A 25,506-nucleotide genomic window follows, 5' to 3' on the forward strand; every position below is an offset into this window, starting at 1 on the left:
AGTAGGAACAAGAAGACAGTATGGTGTATAATGGAAAAACAAAATCAAATTCATACCCAGCAATGATTTATCACATAGGACAGCCTGAAGCCTCTTTCAGGCATCAGACTGTGGCTAAGCATAGATAAGAGGGGTTTGGGGACAGTTGTCAGTTGATAGCTAGTGAGAATTTTAAGTCTGGGTGTATAAATATGGTGAGCGTATATTGTGCTGTTAGGCAGCCTAGAACGAATTATAGGAAGATTGTATGTTGGAGTCCTATGTGGCTCTCTCACTATGAACTAGCAACTTCAAACTAGAATGGGCCAAGCTATCTAAAATAGCAGGTCTTTTAAAACATCTCCTCCATGCTAGCCTACCAATTTTCCTCCTCTGGCAATAAGTCTCGCTGTTTCTGTACTGAAAGCTGTCAGTCTGGAGGACCCCAGCCTTCTTTGCACTCTAATAGGTTTTGATTGGATGATGGTCTGCACCATCTAAGAAACTGAGCAAGGACCCGGTAATGGGTCCTACTTATTTAAGCAGAAATAAAAATAATTCAATGTACGTGGGTACAATTTGCTTCCAGAAGGATATTTCAATGAGGAGAAGTTGTGCACATAAGTTTGCTACTGCAGTATCTCAACTAGCTTGGAAGGGGAAAGGGCACACTGGTACTTGCATGTTTTTATTTCCCTGCCCTAACCAACTAAAGCTAAAGTTTGAGAAAATGGAGCAAAAAGGGTATGCAACTACTTGGACTGATTTGAATAGCAGGATGATAGTTATCTTCAGTCATAGAGGTGGGTGGGAACCTGATACTGAAAAAATTCATGGAGGAAGTGCTGAATGAGAAAATCACTGCTGAAGAGAAGGGTTGCTTACCACGTGGAAAACATGCTCTCTAGGTAGGTTTTTGGTAGTCTAAGGTAGGCTGAGAAATATGCAGGAGGAGAATAATCATAGAAAGATTATGAAGAAGACAGGAAAGAGAGGTGTCAGAAGTGACAAAATTCCTCCAAGGAAGAGGGCATGCTCATTGCTGTTGCTGACACCACTGTATAATGACCTGTGTCTTAATAGAGCACCACACTGCGGTTTCAAGATTTCTTTAATCCTTATCCTACAGCCTTCTATTTTAAGGACGGAACAAAGGTATAATTCTGAATATCTTTCTCATCAGAAGATAGTGATTGAGATTTCTTCTTCCATTTTCATCCTTTGTTGATTGAGTTGTCAAGTACCCAACCGTGGCGATAGAAGTTGAAATGAGCAATGTCTTCCTAGCTTTGCCATGCTGTGTCAGTACTGAATAACCGAGCCTTATCGACTACATGCTGAGTCTGACATTCAGCTGAGTTCCTTTGGAATTTTTATCACTATTTTTTCTATGACACTCAGAAATGGCTTACCTATGATGTGAACTATTAAATTCTGGTGTTTTTTTTTTTTTTTTTTTTTTCCTAGAGACTCATAGAAAGCACCCACCTTTGGAAGAGTTCTTCCTGTATCAACAACTATGTGTAATAAACTGAGGACATTCCCAGGGAAAACAGTCTGCAAATTCCACTAGATTATTTAATCATTCCTTGGAGTATCTCTGTTGATTTACTGGACATGAACTTTTATAGCACAGTCTAGCATTACTGCTCTGCTTTAAACACTTATTATTGAAACTCCTTTCAATGGCAGTAGAAACATTAGCAAAAATATTTTGGTACCCAAGAGTGTCTGTCAATATTGAATAGCGATGCAACATGATATCACTCATACTACAAAGGTAACATATACATTGATGGTTCCAGAAACGGATACAAGCAAGCAATCCATGCCATCTCCAACTTAACTCATATGCAGTATACTGAAGCAACAGAAACAAACACCAGAACCCTGGCATAGTATGCCCCAGTAGTGATGTTTTATGGACCAGTTTTTTTCTCTTATTTGCTCCTAATAAGTTGATAAATCTGATTAATTCAGAATCTTATCTATTTTAGTCTGAATTTGCTTTGATTCCTTAGCCACTGATGCCTTGATTAACTGAGAAAGCATATACATTAAGAAAATCTCAACAAATAATGCCTTGATTAATTTTGCATGGGAAGGGGAAAGGAAGGCTGGGAGGAGGAAGGGGAAGGAAACCCAATTCACTTGGCTGTCATCCAGCTTAGATGCTTCTGGATCTGATGCCTTCAGTTTGTTTCCCATCACAGATGTTTGATATTGCTTATTATAACTGTGTATTTCTACTACTGTCGAAAAAACCCCAAGGCTGTTTTCAGAACAACACAAACTGTCTTTACATGACGTATTCATATGATCTCATAGTTTTGATACCATTCTGGTATAGAGATACGCCAAAGGGTCATAGATGCCTAATTGTTGTCCACCTTCTAGCCCTATGTGTTTTTTCAGACCCTATGAATATATTAATCAAGCACTTGAGGGTACACAGGTTTCGCATATAATTTTACCTAGACAACATCTTACTAAGTTATCAAAAGCTAGACTCTTTTAGGGAAAAAAAAAAGACTACCTATTACACCTCTTAGGTCAATCACCTCTACTTCATTAATGTGTTCTGGTTGTTGCTCCCACTAATGTGTATATATTTTTATCTGTCTTTCACTACAGCTATTAGAAGGCACCATAACAAACCACCTCTGGCACCTCATCTTCAATCAAAAGAGGAATGACTATTCTCCAGAGTACCCAGCTCCACATTGTTAACATTCTGTCCCTGCCTATCTTCACCTCACCTTACCTTATTTTTTGTTTGTATGAAGAAGTCTTTCCTCCTTTTGTATTTTCTTTTAATGGAAATAAAAATAAGAAAATAAAAAAAATCTAAAACTGAATTCCTAATTTTTCCATCAGAGGTAGAAAGAGCAACTGTGTTTTTTCACCCTCTTTTAGAGGCCACTTTTAAAGCTATAAAAATATTCTGTGTGGATTGGACCAAACTATGTTCTGGAGTAAACTATCAAAGATCAGCAGAGCTGCATGGCATTTCAGATAGAAAGTTCATGAACCTGTGTTCAATTTGTATGTTGTTTACCTGATTTTTCTTTTCTTTTTTTTCTGAATCCATGCTTCAATATGTTAATACAAAGTTCTGACTGTGAAGAACAATGAATAATGACCATGATCAATTACTGTTATTTATTACTATCAGCACTATTTTTTTACATTGATCCACAGATCCCGCAAGAGTGAAAGAAAAAGAACTAACTTCTTCCTAAAAAGTAGTTACACTTTAATCAAAGCATTAACCACAAGTCACTAATAAACTGAAAATTCAACATGAAAATGCAGGAATAGTCCCACCCCCCCTGCCCCCCCAAATTTTAAAGACAACAAATAGATACAAAACTATGTCATATTTATTAAAGAATTCGCACATCTTCAATACATCCTTGTCCTTAGTGTATTAAGCTAGAGACCTATGAAAGCTATGCTGAAAATAAAGGAGTTTCCAGATGTCCTGTTGATGAAAGTGTGCATATCAGACTTAATTTATTTTTATTTTTTTTTCCCCAGATACTCTGCCATCATGCCTAATGGTCATGAGCCTCCACAAACTTTCTTTATTTTAAAATTCGTAATACTAAATCCTATTAAAATACATGGTGGAGTTGAGCTGGAAGTTTTTTCCAGATATTATTTTCCCTGCAATGAATATATAAAAAAATTGTGTGTATGTTTTCAGTAACATTGCACATACTCAAAGAAGCAATGTAAAGGACTATGCTGTCGGCTTAACGTTTTCTTTGGAGAGGTAGTAAAGTTTAGGCTATCATATCATCAGAAGACAGGTCCCCCAACAGAACACTTTTACACATTGTGTGTGTTTTCATTACGGGTGATAGATAATTGCCTTTACATTAGGTAGAGTGGATTTTACCTACTGATACATCCCTCGAAGTCTGTGGCCAGAGGGTAGTTGATTCATTTTTCTAGTAATAATGACTTATTTGTGGTTACTGAGTCATACAAAAAAGAAAAAAAAAAAAAGAAAATAAAAAAAAAGAAAATAATAATAATAATAATAATAAGGTATTTCTATTTTTACCATATTGTCTTGCATGCATGGTATTAAAACTGAATTGCCTAAGCTGTGCCACTGTATGTACATACACAAGAATCCTGTCTTGTTTCAGCTATAAAATAGGACATTATTATACTATAACTGGGGTTTTACTTGTTTGAGGGCTCTACCAAAGATTACTGGGTCGGTGTGTATTCCATAAATAATCCATGATGTTATTTACATTGCATTAGGACATCTTTGTATGTGCACAGACTAATTTGGAAAGAATAAATAAATAAGAGAGATCATTTTCTTTAATTTTACCTACCATAAAATCTCTGTCAAAGGTAACTTTCTTTCTTGCAGATTTCTTTGCTGACATAATGAAAAGACTTCTTTTACAAGGCATGTGCTTGATGATCTCCAGAAGATAGCTGAAATACCCATCTCACTTCCCTTTCTTGCCATTCTCATCCGATGAACAAATTATGACAAAATCATGAGAAGGAAAATATTTTGTCAAACTTTTTCTTCCAAGAGAGAGTGATGACAAAGAGTATTTATTTGGAAAAAAAACCAAAACAAAACAAAAAACAACAACAACAAAAAAAAACAAAAACAGAAAGATCTTTTTAAACAGAGACAAGCACAGTATCTACTTCTTAGATACAGAATATATTTAGACAGTTTCAGGCCAAAATGTCTAACAAGAATTAGTACTGTTCTTGGATAAATGGACTTGAAGAAATATTGGATGTGAACAAGGAAGTGTCATTTGCTTGTTTGCTTTCTTATATTTCTTTCCTACCTCCATAATGGGCAATTTCCTGCCTTTGTTTATTTATTTATTTATTTAGCCATGGATAAAAAATTAATGTGACTGTTAACATAAGTTAACAATAACTATTGGCTAATTATTGCTACAAGTGTCTGGTTTCCACTTAAATCATATAACATGGTGCTTTCCCCTCCAAGTCAGTGGAAAGAACACTTCTGAAAAAGCAGGCGCTCATTAAAGTGCTTAATTTGAATGAAGAATATAACTTAAGGCATTATTTTGGAAAATTTAACATGTATGTTTTCTTAAAAACTATGAAGCAGAGTTCATTAAAGAATCACATCTGGGAAAGGACACACACAGCAATACAACTCAATGCCTTCCAATTTAGTGTAATTAGTATAATTTTTATATATAGAATAAGTGATTAAATATTCATAATTTCCTCAATTTTATTTCCTCTATTGCTACCTTGGTTTGAAACTACTTACTTTTCCATTTTCTTAGTCAACCTGTAATCACTAATATGGCTGCATGCATGACAGGCAGTGGTTATAAGTAAGCCACTGTAGCTGACATCAGTTCTAACTTGTTTTTCCTTCTATTAGGATTTCCTGATTATGCACTGAAAATATATTTGATTGATATTAGAATAGAAGACATTTGAAGAAAAAAATTAAACTGAATTCATGCCAATGGGGAGGGGAGCTTCCTCATTAAGGAAATAATTGAGCTGTTAGTTAATTTTACTTGTTATCTGTAGAAAAGGGCAAAAATCTTCCAAGAAATTAATATTCTTCCCTCAAATGATTAAAAGAACAACAAAAAGGTTTGTATCTTAGATGTATTTAGTAATTATGTTCCTGACACCTTTTTTCATATCATCTAAGGCAGATGTAAGAAAAAAAATACTGGTAATTTGCAGAACATTTTAAGTGTCAGCTTTTCCTGATCAATTTTTTCTCTGCCCCTCCCCCAGTCTTATTAGTAGCAATTTTTGCTAATTGATAATTAATACCTTTACCTTTGTTAAAAGCAACTACTTGTGCATCAAGACTTCCGGTTTGATACTGTATACTTTATGATTAGTGTAAATAATGGATAAACGTACTAGTAAACATATATTTGAAAGATAAATTTCACTTTTCATTTATTATTGTCTCTACTTTACAGTACTCTGTAGCTTTCCCTCCCTCTAAACCTAGAAAGATAAGTAATAAATAACTGTTAAATCAATATAATAAAGCTATCAACATTTAAACATCATTATTAGCCACAAGTATATAAGGATAACATAAAAACACGAATTCAAACAATATAGTGAAAGTTTCTTCCTTTTATCTAGAAACTTCAGTAAAACTTAAATCTGTAATTGAAACAATTTTTTGTTATAGCAAAATAACTATTAAAAAGAAGAGAATAATATTCATCTGTATGTTAATTCCAAAGACATCGATGATGGCTTCAATGTAATGAACAGACCTTTGGACATGTGAGCACTTGGAAAAATCATTGTTATTTGAATGTCACTATCTAACAGAAAACACTGACAAATTACCTCAGAGTTTCCCTACAACCTTATTCTTTTTCTTATACTATCTCCTTTCAATGTTCAATTAAATAAGTAATACATTAATATGGCTGAAGAAAACAATAACATTTTATTTACATAACATGACCTGATTCCCAGATTTCAGTGACGAACAACTGTCAGACTCTTGAATACAGTCAGAACAACTGACTCATGTTTTCACGATTTGCCCTTATTTAATAGCTTCTTTTGATACTCTTGACAAAGAGAAACTCTTCATGTAGGGCTAGGTTTGAGGAGGACTGTTATCTTGCTGTAATATATCAGAGGGGCTTTGAGTTAAACAGAGGTAACTCGCTGGTTAGGTATCTTAATGATGAAATCACAAGCATTCACTTCTAATGAAAGTTTGCAGATCAGATGCTTGCAGCTCCCAGGTCAAGTTAAGCAGCATCATTAAAACAGAGCCCCCTTAAATTCTACCATATAAAAAACAATAGGTCAAATACTCATCTCCTCCTCCTTCTTTTCCTTTAAACAACAACAATAAGAACAACAAAAATAAGGTACTGATGAAACTAGAGAGAATACTTACCAAGAAAAATCTTTGAGACTGTTCCAGAAGTTAATTCTCCACTAACTGATCACTGGAGTATGCTTCAGGTCTTTCATAACTGAGGAAGAAAGGGAAGAAGCAGGGAGATTTATTTAGAAAGGAAGGAATGTGCTGAATGAACTGCAGTACCACTGGTACTACCAGGTGAAGCCTTTCCTGTCTTGTGGGACTGAGGAGTAGCTGAAACTCAAGCACTGCAGATGCACTCCTATCATAGAGCCAATATGCTACCACAGTTTGGCATGTGACAAAAGCACCTCTGTCCTTGGTATGTTAAGACTGTTAATCATGGAATCATAGAATCCTTAGAGCTGGAAGGGATCTTTAAAGGTAATCTAGTCCAACTCGCCTGAAATGAACAAGGACATCCACAGCTAAATTAAGCTGCCCAGGGCTTGATCCAGCCTCACCTTGATAATCTCCAGGGACAGTACATCAACCACACCTCTGGACAACCTTTTCCACTGCCTCACTACTCTCACTGTAAAAGACTTTTTCCTTATATCCAATGTAAATCTACCCTCTTTGAGCTTGAAGCCATTTCTCCTTGTTCTATCACTACAGGCCCTGCTAAAGAGTCTGTCCCTTTCTTTCCTGCCCTTTAGATATTAACCACATTCTAAGTAAGTAAGTCCATACAATAGGTATCTCACTGACATGGGGATTAGTGAATCTGTAATATCACAAAAGGTCTCAAGAAACGTTATGAGCTCTGGACTTAATACCTCATTTGAACAATCAGCTGCTACCAATATTTTCCGTTTCCATATAATTCCATATAATCTGAAGCTGCAGCAATAGAGACAACACTGCAGTTGCCAAGAGTCAAATCATAGGCAACCATAGTGAGGTTTGCTTTGGAGAGGGATTGCTCAATTGATGACAGTAAAAGAGAAAAACATTGCTTATCTAAGCCACAGTCTTAGCATGCTGGAGAGTTATAAAACTGAAATCACTTTCCAGTAGCATGCATAAATGGACACCAGGATATCTGAACAAGACATGCCAGTCTAAACTTCAGCAATTATTCTGGTAGCTCATCTCTACTCTGTTTTCATTATCTCAGCCTTGTATAAAATGAATATTACTCTATTCACTGTCCTTTGAGAGTCACAGTCACATAGACGTGAAGCAATCCATTCTGCAGCCATACCAAAACAGACTGCATAGAAAGTCAGACAACATCAATACATAGAATATATGCAAGCCTGTGTCTTCATACTCCCCAAAATAAACTAATGCATCTAAATCTCACTGAAGAATTTTATTGGAGCATATGGACTTCTTATCATATAAAATGATCCACACGCTATCTTCATTCATCAATACTTACCACGCAGAAATGGGAAGAAATATAATTATTGGTTTTACTTCTAGTAACTTCAAAATAAATGTTATAGTTCTATTTCAAAAGAAGAATATGCCTTACCATAGCATGCAAACAGAATTAATATTAAGTAGTAATAGTAGTACAAAATTCAACCATCTATTTTTTCTAGATTTTAGCATATGCCTGAACACAATATCTACTGTCTTCCCTGAGCAGCAACATAAATTATTTTGGCTCATATTGTTTGGAAACCACTGGATAATCATCAGTGATTTATCAGGACTGTTCTGTTTTCTGATATATAGAAGCTAATAGGTACAAACAGTTGCTAAAGGACTGTAACTAGTCAATTTGGGTGAGTATTTTTCTCACAAGACCTCATACTGCTCTTCAACCTGCTGAAATACAGAGTGCCAACTGGCATAGCACAGTAAAACTCTGTTGCTAATATGAGATATATTAAGCCAAAAATATAAGCATTAGAAAGGAATATGAAGCAAACAATGCAAACATCCATTTCAAAATAATAACAAGAAAAAAAAGAAATATAACCATCAAATTTGAAAAGCACTGATAAGTATAATAATCACAGAAAAAGTGATAATAATGGATCTAAAGCAACGGAGAAATAGGAAAGATTTCCTGCTTACGTGTTTTTGATAGTTTACTTGTAACCTACTTGGTTAAGCCTATACAGTACCTTACGAAGACACACTGTTTTCTTGAGATATTCTCTGCATCTCATGTTTTGTGACATCATATTCAGGTGCACTTAGAACATTTAACATCTAGAACTTGGCAGAATGCAATTTCTCCTTCTGGAGAAACTTTCTGAGATAATGATTAATTTTCTTTCTTTCTTTCTTTTTTCTTTTTTTGTAAATTAAAATCCAAACTTTTGGAAGGGAACTGAGTAAGTCAATATGCATTTCAGTATCTTTTTCTTCGTGCTCATCATTTTCCTTTCATATAAGCATACTTAGCTTTTGTAAAATGAAAAGAAACTTCATGTGAAAAAGAATTTTGAATTTCAAAATGTTCCATCAGGTTTTCTCAATCATTTTCTTTCTATTTACTCTTAATTTCAGGAGAAACAGGAAATTAGTCAAAAGTAATCTTTACTGCTTAGATTTTTGGTTATAATGAATTATCATTTTATGATGAAGATATATTTTATACAAGCGTTCCCTGACAAGTTCCAAGAACAGAAGAAATTAAAAAGAAATGCTTTTGCCCAGCATTACAGTCTGAACAATGACTCTCTTACCTCCTTGAATGCTTTTGTTTTACAAAGCAAAATATTCTACAAAACAATATCATGTTGTCCAGGGAGATGTTCTTTGGTTCAACACCTTGATTTTGTACTGGTTTTTAAAGAGACAACTATTTCTGGCTGAGCTGTTCTTTCCTTGCTGGGCCTTCTGTCAACCATATGCACATACAGAGTAGGCTTTTTTTTCTGTAACGCTATATTTTTAATCAGCTTGAGCTACCATGCTAGGATATGATGGTAACAACACCTGTGTGTGAATGTAGTCTAAAACAGACTCACTTCATGTGACCTGGTTGAGTTACTGTTCACCTAGCAAACATTTTCACAAGACCCAGCACCAGAGTCAAGGCTCTTGTAATATTGACACAAAGAACAATTCTTCATTAAAATTCCAAATCAAGAGAACATTGATATCCTCCTCAGACCAATGTGTGCAGCATACTCCAGAAAGGGTTTGAGTGACATCCATAGGATAGCGGTATCAGTACTCTTCTCTGTATGAGCCAGACTCTGAGAATGCTGCATTCTCTTCTCCACATCCACTGCTCACAGCACATGATGTGTTTCACTGAACACAGTTTTGGCTGAATAAAATACTGTTTATTGCCTGTGTTCTGCTGTTTGCCACTGCTGCTCACATGTCCACTACATCTATATAGAGCACTACAGATGCTCTATAGAGCATCTATATAATAAGATGACTATTTCTTTCCTACACTAGGACTAGAAGGTCTCAATATCCAACATCAGACAAGATAGTGTTTCAGCCCACTAGGGCCAGAGACGTAGTAGAGCTAAACACTATATTTGCTGCCTAATTTCAGTGCCTTTCATCTGACTCTGACTCTTGTTCCCATCAGCAACTGGTTCTGCTCCTTAGCAGTTTTCAGAGGTCACCAGGTCTTTATTTAGCACTGAATATCCTGCTGAAAGATATGGACAGAGAAAGAGTCCTCTGGGATTCATCAATTAAACCCCTCCTAGATCCTGGATCTGGATCACATGAATAAATATTAACATATAGGAGTTGTTTAAAATAGGCAAAAGCAATGGGGCCTGTACAAGAGCAGCAGTATAAATAAAAATAAGCCCATTTCATTTTTCTGTTTTCCAGAACAACATTCTAGGACTGCTTTACATTTCCAACAGGACCTGACTATATGGAAAGTACAACATACAGTAGAATTAACTTTTTTTTTAATTCAGCCATTTTTGCGGTTCTGTATACAGGTCATGACCTCTCACCTCCTGTTTATTTCTTCCCACGTTGACCTTTCACTGAAGCACAGGGCTAATTTTGTGCTCCAGTGACCAAGAATAGGAATTTGTCACTTTATTCAAAATGGAATGAATACAGGTATGTCTGGCATTCTCAGCTGGGCTTAACCCTCTGCATGCTGAAAACAATCAAATAGCCTAGTGATCTCTATTAGGAAATATCTTTTCTGAAGTTGTGCTACTTTTTGTAACAAAAGATCTTTTGCTTCTTTTGTCTGAAAAAGGGTTTTTCTGTTTCTATTCACAGCCGGGTACAGTTTTCTTTGTTACAAAATACAATGAACCAAACAGAAGAAAATGACAGGTTAGAGGTCCATAGAAATTTGCAATGGTTCTAAGGGAGAACTTTCATTAGTGTTAGGAAATAACCTCCATCTTAATTGTCTGCTGTACAAACAAAGTTTTACATGTTATCTTTGACTGAGAAAGAAATAACTAATTTCTCCAGTATGATGCCAGTAATGAATTCTTATGGACTAATCTTAATAAGTATGTGCAAAGTAATCTATGCTTCTCATGTTGAGTTATAAAATATAATTCTTTTCCTTATGCAAATACTTTCACTGGTACTTATCCATCTATTCAAATCGTCTGTGCAGTAGGGCTCTTTTCTCTGACTGCAGGTTCTGTAAAGGAAAAAGACGTCAGAGGATCTGTGCAGGATTTGAAGTCAACACTTCACTCCTGTGTTAGAATTACAAAGCATAAGGGTGCCAGCAGAAAAACAGTAGGTTTCCAGTGAGATAGTCAGTAGATTCAAGCACTACCTGCCAATATGAAATAAGTTTTTTCATGAGTGACGGACTTCCAGAGTCTGATTTTCTACAAAAATATCCTTTATATTTCTATCGTCTTACTGCAATGACCATTCTCTCCCTTTTCCTTCTGGTGCCTCTATTATGTTAATGGTCACTCCAAAAGTAGTGCCTCCTATTTATTTCCATGGAAACTACAATAGATACAAAGAGCACAAGAGCACTATTTGATAGAGGATACTCTCAGCTACAAAACACTATTTTTTCAGTGTAGTCATCACCATTAGCTATGCATTTTCACCAGCAATGAACATGAGCCTACATGCCATGCTCACAATAATCTGCAACCCTCTGTCACTGTTGCCACCTCTGAAAATGCACCACCCACCTCCTCACTGTGCTCACATCCACTGTTTTGTTTCCATAAATGTTTAGCAAGAGTTGAATAACAGTGGGCGTCATTTTTTTCACACGGAGAAGTTTAGTGACAAAACTTTTCTTCATATGCACTTCCATGTCAGATGCCATTCTGTCAGACTGTCCTTTTGCTGACATCTGTTGCAGGGCGAGAACGGAATGGGATATTGGTGGGAAGGTTTGGCCTCTACTGCCATACTACCAACATCCACTGCTGATGCTGTGGGCCAACATAATAAAATAGGAGGAGCAGCCCTTTTGGAGCAGCCCTAGTATATTTCCAGTTTTTCATCTCATGCTCTGATCTTTTCTCCTAAACACATTATCACTGTGGCCTTCCGAGATTCTGTCATTACCTGACAAACACATGCCTGACTGGTCATGAACTACGGACATGCATTCTGGCCAGCCAGTAAGTGTGAGCTCACCAGCCAGCAGCAGAACAGCACAGCTGAGTTCGTAGAACATCCTTTACTTCAACTGAAACACTCATATCTGAAAACTTCAGCAGCTTAATTTACTTTATAGAAAATAAGTTGAAATACTGCTTATAGGGAGAACAAGAGACACAAATAGCATGATTCCTTAGGCTTCCTAAGACACAAGAAAACAAGCTAAAATACTTCAGTGGTCTTCTAACCTTTTAGAGATCACCAGCTGACACTGTCCTCCATCAGGAAGGAGACTTCCCAGACATGTTCAGCTGGGTCAGTGACTCTGATCTCACAGAAATGAAACAAAGATCATTTGAGAAACCTTGTGCAGAAATTTTGTTCCCCCAAGTTAAAGTCAGTAAAACAATATCAAAACAAATTTACATAATTCTACAAATAGTATGTCCTGGAAAATCTCTAAAAAATCCGAAGTCTCCTCTATCTTCCAACAGTGCCAAAACTGTGTATAGATTAGAAAAAGAAAGTTGAATTGTGAAGTCTGCTATGTGGGCTGGGATCTCCTCTTCAAATGTGGGCACTCAGTGTACCACAAATGGATGCCAAGTTTTATGTGTGGCTTTCTAAACCTAAAAATGGGACTCATAATTTCACCAAAGATGGAGTATCGTCACCCTGATTTCCTCAGTGCTGAGTTCAGGGTAGTTTGGCTTAGGAACTGCAACATGAACAAGGGGTGCACTTAGCTCCTCAGTGCTGGATTTGTTGGTGGGTGGGCGTGTGCTCAGGGGGCTGCAGGCCCCATGTCCCATGGGAATAGGAACGAATGCAGTTTGTTCACTTCCCGATTCAAATGTCTAACTGATTGTATTTATTTTTTATTTTGAGAATAAAGAAATACAGTTGTGTGTGAAATTGAGTGTGATGCATTTGTAGCAAAAAATACAGTAACTAATATTCTGACACCAACAATAATGCTGGAGAAATATAGGATATATTTTTGCCTTTCAGCTGGCTGAGAAGCTCCCATTTAAAACTTTCCAAGAGGGAGAACTAGATCCTGCACTTGTCTAAGACGTGATTTCCAGATTCATCTAAAATACACCAAAATAATATATTCATATGAGATAAGAAAACAACAAGAAGGATCCTAAAATCAAAATAATCTATTTTTTCAGTACTTTGTTAGCAAACACAACTTACTGCCAAACAGGTAAATTTTTTTCAGCTGAATACTCCCATGAAAGAATAGAAGTACTGCAGAATCTGGTTTATGTAGTAATTACTGATGTCTAATACTATCCCATCATTGGAAAAATTTCCTGCTCACCCTATGTATGGCACAATTCAGTGCAGTTCCTCCTTTAGAAATAAAACATCATGCCATTCCCTGTTTTCAGTCTTCACCTCTCAAAGTGCAGAGTATGATGCCAAGGGAGTGGGAGTCGGTGAAGAACATGCGCTTCTGGACTGGTAGATCAGAAGCTAACTGTGGGGCTACAATTTGTGTAACTTGCTGACAAATTAAGGATCCAGCTTCCACAAGCTGGTGAACTTGTTCTCATCAGTGCCTGCAGAGAACCTGGTTTTATTTGTTCATCAATAGACCTATTTATTCAGAAATGATTCTTTCCTATTAGAATATGTCAGTATTTACTTATGCAGATTTTTTCTTGAGGATGTGCACTCTCCACGGAGCTTACTACTTTCAGAATCAGCAGAACAGCAGTGTCGTGGTCCGGCTGGGGGCTCTGACTCTTTCCCTGAGCTGTAACGCTTTACACAAGTGGCAAATCAGAAATCAGAGAGGCATCTGCACCAAAACTATCCTTGCTGTTCCTGACATTTGCATGCTAACTGCTCCTATGGTGACCATTTAACTCTGATATACTAAATGCTGGGGCGGGGGGGTGAGGGGGGGGGCGGGGGGGGAGGGAGTGAAAGAAACGTCAAAAAAATAAAATAAAATACATCCTAAACAAAACAGAACAATATTACTGAACAACCCAATGCCACATCTCTCAAGTTTTACAATGCTTTACATGGGAGCTTCCTTCTGTCAGTATGCACATGCTCTGATTTTGATCTTTTGAAATTTCTGCATCCCTTAGGTTGTATTCTTTCACTCCAGAATAACTCTTATTGTGATAGATGAGCTGGAACAAGTGTGGGCTTCCTCACAGCCACTTCCTGTCAGACTGCCCCATGCTAAGCAGCAAGCTGTGCAGTGAAACGGAAGGAAACACAGAAGTCCACTTCTCCCTTATCTCTTCCCCAAGGCAACCTGACCATGAACAGTGACCTCCAGCAGAGCAGCTGAGGCCTGAAACTGTGTTGAATTAGTCAGAAAGAGCATCTTCTGACCCCAAACAGCAGAACCCAATGGAAACATATGACCTGTGGCTGCAGAACCCCTTGTCCAATGTTGTATTTGGACAGCCAAGATGGGTCAGACCCTTTTAGGAAGCTAGCTTAGTGATTCTCAAATCCAGTTTAAAGTGTACCAGTGATACAAGAACTATTCAGCAGACAGATACTGCTATTACAGGGATTTACATTAAGCAGTCAAAAAAAAAACAGAGAGATGCTGCCCCTCTTTGAATTAGGTAGTAAAATCAAATAATATTTTTTATGGCTGACTTTTGTCAGTTACATGTAAACTGAACTGATGATGAATCATTGCAGTAGCAAATTAGCTACTTGTAGTTGCTGACAGGGTCAACAAGAAATCTACCACATTTTTAAACAAAATAATCTTAAAGGTATTATACATTACTTGGCCCATGTATGCACTTCTTTGGCTTAATGGCATTCAGATGCCATTGGCAGGTAGAAGAGAAAAAACAGATCTTGGAAATTTCATTTCTTGTTTGTTTGATTGACAACTCTCTACCTAATTGTAGTAAAAAATTAGCACCATAACCTTTGGTTAAAGAACAATAATGATATGTATTTGTTGTGCTTTCAGTTGTCTAAGTAAATAGAATTGACTGCAACAGTGGTTAGAGAAAGGATCAAGCTCTATGGCTCCCCTTACCTGGTCAGTAACATTTCAATGAAACTACAGCATATATGACTATGCTTCTGCACAGCCAACTCTTTTGTTTGTGGCAGTAAGGTAAACCAACAATTTATTACAAGATTAACCACTGGTCTTGTGATTAACTCTTATTGTAGAACCATACAGAATCACAGAAGGGCTTGGGTTGGAAGGGACCTTAAAAATTCATAGAATCTTCATAGAGTAGACCTTAAATCATTTAGTCCAGCCCCCCTGCTGTGGGCAGGGTTGCCACTCACTAAATCAGACACTAATTTAGGTTGCCCAGGCCTCATCTAACCTGGCCTTGAGTGCCTCCAGGGATGGGGCATCCACAGCTTCTCTGGGTAGCCTGTTCCTGTGTCTCACCACCCCCTGAGTGAAAAATGCCCCTAACCTAAATCTGTGTTATTTTAGTTTAAAATCATTCCCACTTGCTTTGTCCTATCACTCTCAGACTGTGTAAAAAGTCAGTCTCCCCTCTGATTATAAGCTCCTTTTAAATACTAGAAGGATGCAATGAGGTCTCTCTGGAGCATTCTCTTCTCCAGTCTGAACAAGCTCAGCTGCTTCAGCCTTTCTTTGCAGTATTCCAGCCATGTGATTATCTTTGTGGCCCTCCTCTCGACCCACTCCAACAACTTCACACCCTTCCTGTACTAGAGGTTCCAGCCCTGGACACAGTACTCCAGAGAAGGCCGCACAATGGCAGAGTAGAGGGGGACTATCCCCTTTCTTGCTCTGCTGTCACCCATCTTTTGTTTTAGCCCAGGATACTGCTGGTCTTCTGGGCCACGAGAACTCCCAAGTCTTTCACATGGCTGCCAACAAGAGTGCAACCCTTTGCACTTGGCCCTATTGAACCTCTTTAGGTTCACCTTGGCCCACTTCTTAAACTGATCCAGAACTCTGAACACATGTGACTGTATGAGTAAGTCAAAGCACAGTTAATCAGGATCTTGAATGCATATTTTACATGAGATCATCTTACAGTTAACAACTATAAAAAATGTATATGAACAGCACTTGGTTGCCAGCATGGCAGACTCTTGGCTTGCTTTACCACCTACCTGTTTACTCTGTGGGTTGCTCCTGAGATAATATCTGCTGGATTACAATTTATCAATGCAGTGAACACATTACTGTGGTCATCATGTTTTAGATGAGCTATGAGATTACAATTCTTTTGGCCATCCCAAGTAAATCTTTTTTTGCAGTCAGAATGTCCTCATTTGGCTCCAGTGTACAGAGTATTGTGCTCTAAATCAGTGAAAACTCTCTATGTAACTGAAATATTTAAGATAAGAAAGAAATAGTAAATAGAAAGATTTTCTGTTACACGTATTCTTTAACTGAAAACTAGTTTCTCTTCTACTTAATCATCTTCACCTTCTCTCTTCTTTGGAAGGCCTTTTGGCATTTGTGCTGGTCCTCTGAATCTAACTATTTTGCCTCTCTTCCAGTATGTTACCCAACTCTGTTGTTCCTTCCAGTATTTGGCATTTGCTTTGGAATTCTGTTTGTCCATCTGTTATTTGTCCTTTTGGTGATGCGTTCTGCCGATTTCCATTTGTTCCTCTCAGCTTTCTCAACAATTTGAGCTTCTGAAGTGTTATGGCATCAGTTCGCTCTATCTCGGCCCAGGTGGGCTTCTGTGCAACATGACAGAAGGAGGAAAATGAGACCATGAGACCATGAGGAAAATGAGTCCAAACCAGTGTTGTTTTTTAACTGGGAATTCACATATTCTTCCTTTCCAGTGGTCATTCCCATCAGGTGCTTTCAGTGGTTCCAGGAATATGTCATGCAAGGGGATTGCTTCTATTTTGGTTTCTGTTTTGCTACTTCCAACTTTCTAGATGTTAGTAAGAGGTGTGATATCATGAAAATGTCTATAATGTCAACATGTACTCTCGCCAGTATTGACTGAGCTTGCACTTTTGTGATATATCTCCACTGTGTCCGTATCCACCTCTCTTAGTAACTCTTTATGACACTTACTGGCCTGGTCCATCCTGAGCAGAGCCACAAATGCACCCATTTCTTTTTTTCTTTTTTTTCAGCAATATCTTTTTTTATCCCTTAAAAATATCAACAAGAAAACAAACAACAAACCACTACATACATTTGCTGAACATGACCTTTGCTTGGCATGACTTTATTTTTCAGGTTTAGAACATTTTGTAGACAGAATTCTATATTTGTCAGCTCACAAGTTGCCTGTGCACATCAGTGTGGCATGACTAAAGGGATGCTCAGCTATTGATCAATAACATAAATTCTGTTTTATTCCTCCCGGAGTTCTGAAAGCCTGTTTTAAGGTCACACCATGTCCAGCCCTAATGCAGTAGCCTTAGCAATTACAATGGGTTTGAAGAGCTTTGTTTGAAAGTCAGCTTTGGGTAGGACCATGTCTGTTTTGTACATTTGTTTTGGAATTAGATTCATTGGGTAATGTGGTCATATGGTGAAATCAGATTTCTCAAGAAAGCAGAATATTTTCCCAGCATAAATAATTTCTTTTTTTCATGAGGATTCAGTTTGTATCAGTGGCCCTTGTAGAGAGCTTAGTCTCAGTAGGTGGATGAAGGACACTTACACCACTTTGTTTTCAGCTTTTAAATTAGGCATTAATTAACCCGTTGACTGGGGGTTAGAGCTTGATGATCCTTGAGTTTCCTTCCAACCCAAGCCATTCTATGATGATTCTATGACTAGAATGTAAAAACTTTTGCCAATAAAAATCAGAGGCAGATATTTGGTAGCACTCTGGAGAACAGGCATGTCTTTAGAAGGAATCTCCTTTTCCTCCTTCTCTTTCCCTTCCCATCCCCTACTGAGAAGCCATAATTTCATTACATAAGTACTAGATATTAAGAGTAATTTATGAAATGTTTATGTGTGTGTAAGTTGTTGGTTTTAATCAATCACAAAATCAGGAAGCCCAAATCATTAAGAAAAACCTGAACAAAACACCCATGATATGTGCAAGTTCATTGGGTTTTTACACAAACATTTTACACATGCAGAGTGGATGGAATATGCACATGCATTCTGCTCCTGAGCATACAAATTATCTCTGCACATTCAGAGGCCTTCTGAAAATTTAACCTAATCAGCCAGATCTCATCTGATGACCCAGTTGTGCCTGGTGCTCTAGAAAGGCAGGCAGAGGATGCACAAGATGCTTTGGGTCTGTCCATCTGGCACAATAAGCTCCACCACGGAGCTTATTATCACATTAATATTAACATTACTGTACAACAGGCATAAACATGTCAGGAGCAATGAAAAAGAGGTAAAAGCTACTACTAGCACTGCAAATAACCACCTTCTGATTGGAATCACTGATCAATTATTACTTTTTAATATTTTGATTGCTGGTGATTCTAGTCTAAAAACATAAAATGTGTGCCCACAAAATATCCTCAGAGACATGAAATATGAGGGAAAAACATAGGTGCTAGGTAACACATTTAGAATTAGAAGAAAGAGATATAAATAGTGCAGTAATGACAAATGTATGCAGTCAATTACCATTTCAGTGTTGATCATAAAAGGCCTTTTGGAAACAAAATTAATGTAGCAACTTTCAAAGGGGAGGCCAGGTATAACCAAATAACAGTTGACCATTCAGTCTGACGTCATCAACAATCATTAAATCACGTCTAATTCTTACAGTATGTCCATGTAGAAGTTGCCATCACAGTGAGAGATGTCAGCTTATGAAAGTACCAATCAGCTGATACATGCAAACATCATTATTACACACACTGCAATGTACAAAGAGACCCACATTGTCTTTTTAGATGCTATTCCATTGAGATGTACAAATCCAATAATTTTTCTCTGCAGGAAGCTGCTTACCTTATATCATCACATTACAAGACTTAACACTTTTAAAATAATTAAAACATTCCAGTTTTCTATGTCACACTTAAACAGCAGCAGCTATAGGATTACAGTCACAGCCTCCTATACTGCACACAGGTTAAAAGTGAGGGATCGCTGACTGTAAGCTAGTTAGAAGCACTCTGAAAGTAAGATTTAACTTTGCTGGCAAAGGGAAAATAGAGGAGTCTCCACAGACTGCTAGCCCTGTACAGTCAAAAGAGAGAATGGTAATTCTGCATTATAAACAAGAGACATTTCTCTCTTTTTTATTCCTGAGAGCTACAATTAAAGGATGCAAGTTATAAAACAGTGTATTATGTGATGCATTGTTTTTAATCTCACTGCCTTGCATTATATATCAGGTTCATATAATTCTTCAGACAGGAAAAGGCTTGTTCCATAAAAATACAGACTGCTGCATTTGAAATATAAGTTCCCGCACAAGCAATGTATATATCACCAAGCCAACAAACTAACTCACTTACTTAATACACTAAACTTCAGGTTCTTCCTATATTATGTGAAATGGCTTGAAACAGGAGGCAGCTGCCAGGAAACATCACTGCTTCTTTGCTCAAGAGAGACAGGGGAAAGAAGAATGAAGAAAAAATTCCCTCGATGGATGCCACAATAGCATGTCTTTCATTATCGCCCTGTGTCAAGGCACTGTGTAATGTTCATTGTGCATGCATAGTAAATTACTATTTACCTGCCAGTGCCTTTGATAAGTCAGTCTTTTCTCCCTCTTTTCGTCCACACAGCATGGAACAGTGAAACCTCTTTGCCTATAATTCTTATTAAGGTGATACCTTTTCTGAATAAGAAAGTACACACTTCCAAAGGAGGCATTCTCTTGGGTTTTTAAGGGCCATTGTTTTTATTGTTTTCCTTTTATTTCTCCCACCCTGCTGTGTTTTAATGCTATAGTGACTTCTGTGTATACAACTCTCATATTGAAATGTCTGCCGCAGATATATGCAATATTAAAGAGTGCTTATGAATTTTTGACATCTAATTAGTCGCTACCCAGTTAACATGTCAAGACTCAGAGGGATTAGGGAGTCAGCCCTTTCTGAATAAGTTAAAGCTATGCCCTGTCCTTTTCATGTATTATTCTTTAATGTAGGTGGTGATTATTTTGCTGTGATTAATTGATGAAGCTCATTGGTCTGGCAAGTGTTACAGAATTCACCATTCCTCACTTTTATTTCTCTCTGTAGGGCTTTCCCACTTATTTGAAAGGAATTGGTTCTATTCGGTCTGTGAAGCCTCATTGTCTTTTCTCAATACATGCACATAGAGTTTTCATAAGATTTTGTATATTTAATTTTATATATTGTCTGCTACAAATGAAGAAAATAATTAATAATGCTTGTTTTATTTTGTCACACATTGCAAATAAGGTTTCTGTAAAGTGGTGTTTATTTTTATTTTTCATATAAATTTCCAGACAAAATTACAGATATGTATTTCTGCAGGATAAAAATTGATTTTAATTTTTTTTAAGTTATTATGATTTTATATATGTGTGTGTTTTACAAAGTCCCCCCACATTCAACAAGGCTTGGAAGATTTTGGGTTTTTCTGGTCCCTGGCTATAAGCAATATTTCACATAGACAATTTCTCTCTCTTTTTTTTTCTTTTAGCATTTTGAGTGTTTTTTCTTTGAGATGATATAATATCCTCTGTTGTCAGCTATAGTGAATTATATCAATTTTAGCATCCAAATGTAAGCCTTAATTATACAATCTTTCTTTTCCATGTGCATGTTCTTTTGTAAAGGGGAAAAAAAAAAAGACAAAATAAAAGGAACGTTGGGGCAAATCTTTAAACACCTGTAGAAATCTAAGTGATGCACATTTAAAACAATGTGATCACTCATAAATTCAGCTGTATGCCAAGGTTCCTGCTGACCTGTGGTGCACTCCAAAGGAATGTTCCATTGATTATATACAGCTGCGGATGCTCAGAAAGAAACTGCACATATGTGTGCTTCATGGTCTGATATATTTGTTATATCCCCCTCTGTGTAAGTGATATTGGGTTCTATATAAAGAAACAATAAAAACGTATGCTGAGCACATAATGGCTGTGCCATTTGCCTACACAGGCACCACATCACCAGTATTTAACTCACGGCTTTGTAAAGCACTGGAAGATCTACCTTAGATACAAAAGGCACAGTAAAAACATACATGCACACACCCAAACTCACAAAGTTGGTGTGGGTATTTTTTTTTCTTTTTTCTTCTTTCTTTCTAAAAAACTGTGAAGGAGCATCCTGCTGTATGTCATTGTATTTTGTTCATGATTTCAGTGTAGTCAACTCAAGAGTTTGGGGCCTTATAAAAGTGTAACTCAGTCAAGCAGTTTCCCTAAAAGGATAAAACCAGAAAAAGAATTTGCAGAGCACAATGCAAGAGGTAAATGTATAGACATAGTTATGGAAATATTTAATCATGCGCTGTGGCTACTGAGAACTTACTTCAATTTCCCTACCTCTCCATTGCAAAGAAGCTGAACAAAAGGCTGTTGCCATCCGAGTTCATTTCTGCAGCCTCCTGGTTTTATGGACAAATAATTACTTTTCACAAAGCAGAATCAATCCCATTATGAACCTCCACTATTCAAATCTGTAATTGGGACAATAAGAGAGCTCCAGCCTGTTTATCTTCCTTTGAAATGAACAAACTCATGCACACAGTCCTAAAAATTGTGTCGTTATAAATAAGGCTTCCTCTGCACAGAGAGAGTTTTTAATTACAATCATGTGTGCCAATCAGGGCTTGTGCTTTTTAACGTACATTTAGGGGGCTGTTTCTAAGATATTTAGTCGGCAAAAATAAGTAAACAGTGATCTGTTATCGAGCTTTAAAGGAAATAGCTGCATGTGGGGGAAAGGGGAGAGTGAAAGGAGCCAGGAGGTTTTAACAAGGTGCCCCTCCTTAACCCCTACCTGGGTTCGGTTCAGAAAAATGTTGGGTCCGGAGGTTATTGCACAGGAGATGAAAACAAGAGTCAGAGCAGCCTCACACGCCACTGAACCACAGCTCCTCAGGAACAAGATCTGACATCGGCCCTGCCACAGAAAGGGGAGCCACGAGGCAACAAGGAAGTGAAATAAAACAGAGTGGGGCAGTTGTTGGGGATGGGAGCACATAGAAGGAAGAGGGAGGCAGCGTTAAAAGAAATATCAATCAATTGAAGCACATTCACTTTCTCCTGCACAGTAGATTCTATCAGAAGAAAACACTGAACTTTGTAGTGTTAGCAGCAGCTGAAATTTAGAATTATTGTTTCCTCCTAACAGAAGACTCATTTTCCACGGCCGCATTTGCAGCATAATAAGCTTTTTGTTATTTTTTCAATTAGAGTCAATTGACCTAACAAAATGGTTGGCAATTAAGTGATTTTTGTAATGGTCCGGGGGTAATTTAGTCGAGCTTGTCAGCTGTGTTTCATGAAGCCGAGATGTCTTTTTTTCCCACTGCCTCTCTCTCCCTCCCTCCCTCCCTCTCTCTCACTTACCCTCTCTCTCTCTCAAGCATAATGGCTCATAATTTCAAAATCTTTTCCTTCTGTTTCCCTCACAATAATTCGCAATTACAGGAAGTTGTTGGAGGTGATTTTTTTTTCCTACCTTGCTTTTTGAGTCAGTAATTTTAAATAAAATGTACATACTTGTAAAAAGGGGGCTATTACAGAAATCACTTTTTGTGTAAACTCAATTATTTTATGAATAGTGACACCAGTTTCTGCTGGGTTCAACTCCTAAAGGCTGATGTATTATTATTTTCAGGGTAAAAGGTTTTGAACATTTAGAACACTTTTTCAAATCAAACTGGTATTCAGGAAGATAAACAACAACTTAAATGGCGAGGAGCCTTGTAGTAAGGCTTACAGGTATACAAGGAGAGCAAATGCCATCAGGACATTTAAACAACAGTCTGCAGCTACTGGACTTTATCTCCCCCTGCTATGATTTATGGAGGGATTCCTCATTTGCCTAATTGATTCATTTTCTTAAGACAACATCTGGAGTTGCAATTCCTATTAAAGTGCTGTAGTTAGATCTGATGACTAGATCAGATGTTCTTTCATTTGTATTCCTTTTATTATCTGTTTTTGTAGCACACACGCTGAAAACTGAAGCCACGCAGCCGGCCACCAATGAATCCGGAGCCTTACCAGCATCTGCCTCCAAACGGCTGTCTACTTTTTGATTTTCAAACCCTTTTTTTTTTTTTTTTTTTTTTAAATATTCTCTAATCCTCAACGACGTTCCACATTTCCCCTGGTTTCCAAAGCCACCCTGCTGCGGGCTGCGAAAGATGCGCAGCTGCCTGGAGCCGCGCTTGCGACTGCTTCCTCGGCAGCCGGCAGAAGGGGGCACTGCTGGAGCAGAGCAGCCGGCACCGCACCCCCGGCCCGCCCGCCCCGGGCTGCCTGCCCGCCCCGGGCTGCCTGCCCCCGCAGGTCGGCTTGCCTGCGGCCTTGCCCCGGCCTGCGGTCTGCCCCCGGCCTGCCCCCTTGCGAGCCCTCAGCCTGCTGCCCTTGCTGCCTGCCTGCCCTTGCATTGCTTCCTTGCCCCCTGCCCGCCTCCCATCTCGAAACTCATCAGGCATGGCTCGCGAGCCCCTGCTGTGTTGGTTTTGGCCTCGTGCTGGCCTCTGAAGCCAAGAAATTGCCGATGAGCTGAGAAAGCTGGGTGGATAACCCTCTGCTCTGGCCGCTTTGCAATAAATGGCGGGGAGTGGCTGGTGTGGTGGTGATATATTTCTTTTATTTATTTATTTGTTTATCTTACCAGTGTCAACATTATTTGTTGGAGGCTGATTTTGATTTTATTTTTTCTTGCATTACCTTCTGAAAGCTTCTGGAGTGTTGCATAGAATTTCCTGCTAAAATCTATGGACCAAATTCTGAGAGGCATTTTTACCCTCCTTCTTTCTTTCCTCCTCTCCCACATCCAGTGTCTCCTGGAACTGGATTCTGAGAAACTGGCCTTCCATCTTGCCTATTGGGACAGCAAGATTTGTGTGAATTATCCTCGGCAAATATTACTTTCACATTTGGATCTCCACTCATTTCCCTTATGACCCCTGACAGTCTTCTCCTAGGGTTTGATTATAAGTCACTTTAGTCTGGACTGGGCTGAAGCCTCCTAAGGCTTCGATTAATCCACCGCACCTAGCATTTCTGTGACTATAAAAGGAAAAGTTATGATTCTGAATAAGCATCGTGCGGAAGAAAGAAGCAAAAGCATAAAGTATTAAACTTTCATCCAGCACCATAGGAGAGATGTAGTTATTAAATTTCAGCTGCTTATCAAACTGATATGAAAGTCATTTTGCATGATTGCTTTGCATCCTCAAATCTTCTGCTTTTATTTGCAGTGCATCTCTGCGCTTTCTTATTAGAAAAATACTCAAAGGATAAAAAAGCTGATAATATTATTCAGTTTTGACAATTAGGTAGAAAAAACATTTTAAGAAGTGCTTTTTTTATTGCAGCTAGTAATAATAGTGGTGGTCCTCCTGGTAGCAGTCTCTTCTGATGCTACCCAGGGTGATGCTAGCTTTACCCTGTAATGGCTAATGCCCTGATGGTTATACTGGTAAAGCTGTTATGGAGCATGAGCCAGTACGTCATTCTCAGTATCAAAAACAATGCATGCAGCCACAGCTTATTCTGTCTTGAGAGATCTGTATTTCATGCCTTTTTCACTCCCCCTTTCCATTTCAAAGAATCACAGACAGACTGGCTAGTATGTGTGCTAAGAGGGGCTGGAGAGATGGCACCTTCTCTGCTTTGCACACTCTGTCCTGGGCTTGCCTATGGCTGCTGCCCTTTCCCTCAGGATTGCTTTTCCCGTACTCCCTTCAGCAAACCTATCTCTGTCTATTTATAATCAATCTCCCATACACTTCAGTGGCCCAGCAACTGCCTTTAATTGTTACCTCCCCGCATTGTGGTTCCCTTGCAGTTCAGCTTAATCCATTCCTGATGCTTTGCGTGTGAATGTAGGCAAAGCTGTGAGTATTCATGGGAATTCTGAGCCCATAGAAGATGGGAGCGAATCATCCCATCTCCCACAACTCTCCCTTTCTCCACCGTGTGTTTCCACAACTTGATGCTTTTTTTTTTTTTTAATCCCCCAACAAATGTTCCAATAATTTCTTCAGTGCTCAC

At 38.0% G+C, this 25,506-nt stretch overlaps 1 long non-coding RNA gene across 1 annotated transcript in view; it reads right to left on the reverse strand.

Annotated features, from left to right (window-relative positions):
• Positions 1-1,442: 1,442 nt before the first annotated feature.
• LOC124417996 overlaps positions 1,443-25,506 on the reverse strand; it is a 68,154-nt gene continuing 44,090 nt past the window's right edge. Inside the window, exons 2-4 of the long non-coding RNA XR_006939346.1 lie at positions 6,914-6,992; positions 4,338-4,539; positions 1,443-3,098 (exon numbers count right to left, since the gene is read on the reverse strand). This is a non-coding gene — a long non-coding RNA (uncharacterized LOC124417996). The remainder of the gene's footprint in view (positions 3,099-4,337; positions 4,540-6,913; positions 6,993-25,506) is intronic.

The sequence above is a fragment of the Gallus gallus genome, chromosome 5 (assembly GCF_016699485.2).
Source record: "Gallus gallus isolate bGalGal1 chromosome 5, bGalGal1.mat.broiler.GRCg7b, whole genome shotgun sequence".
NCBI classification, from domain to species: Eukaryota; Metazoa; Chordata; class Aves; order Galliformes; family Phasianidae; genus Gallus; species Gallus gallus.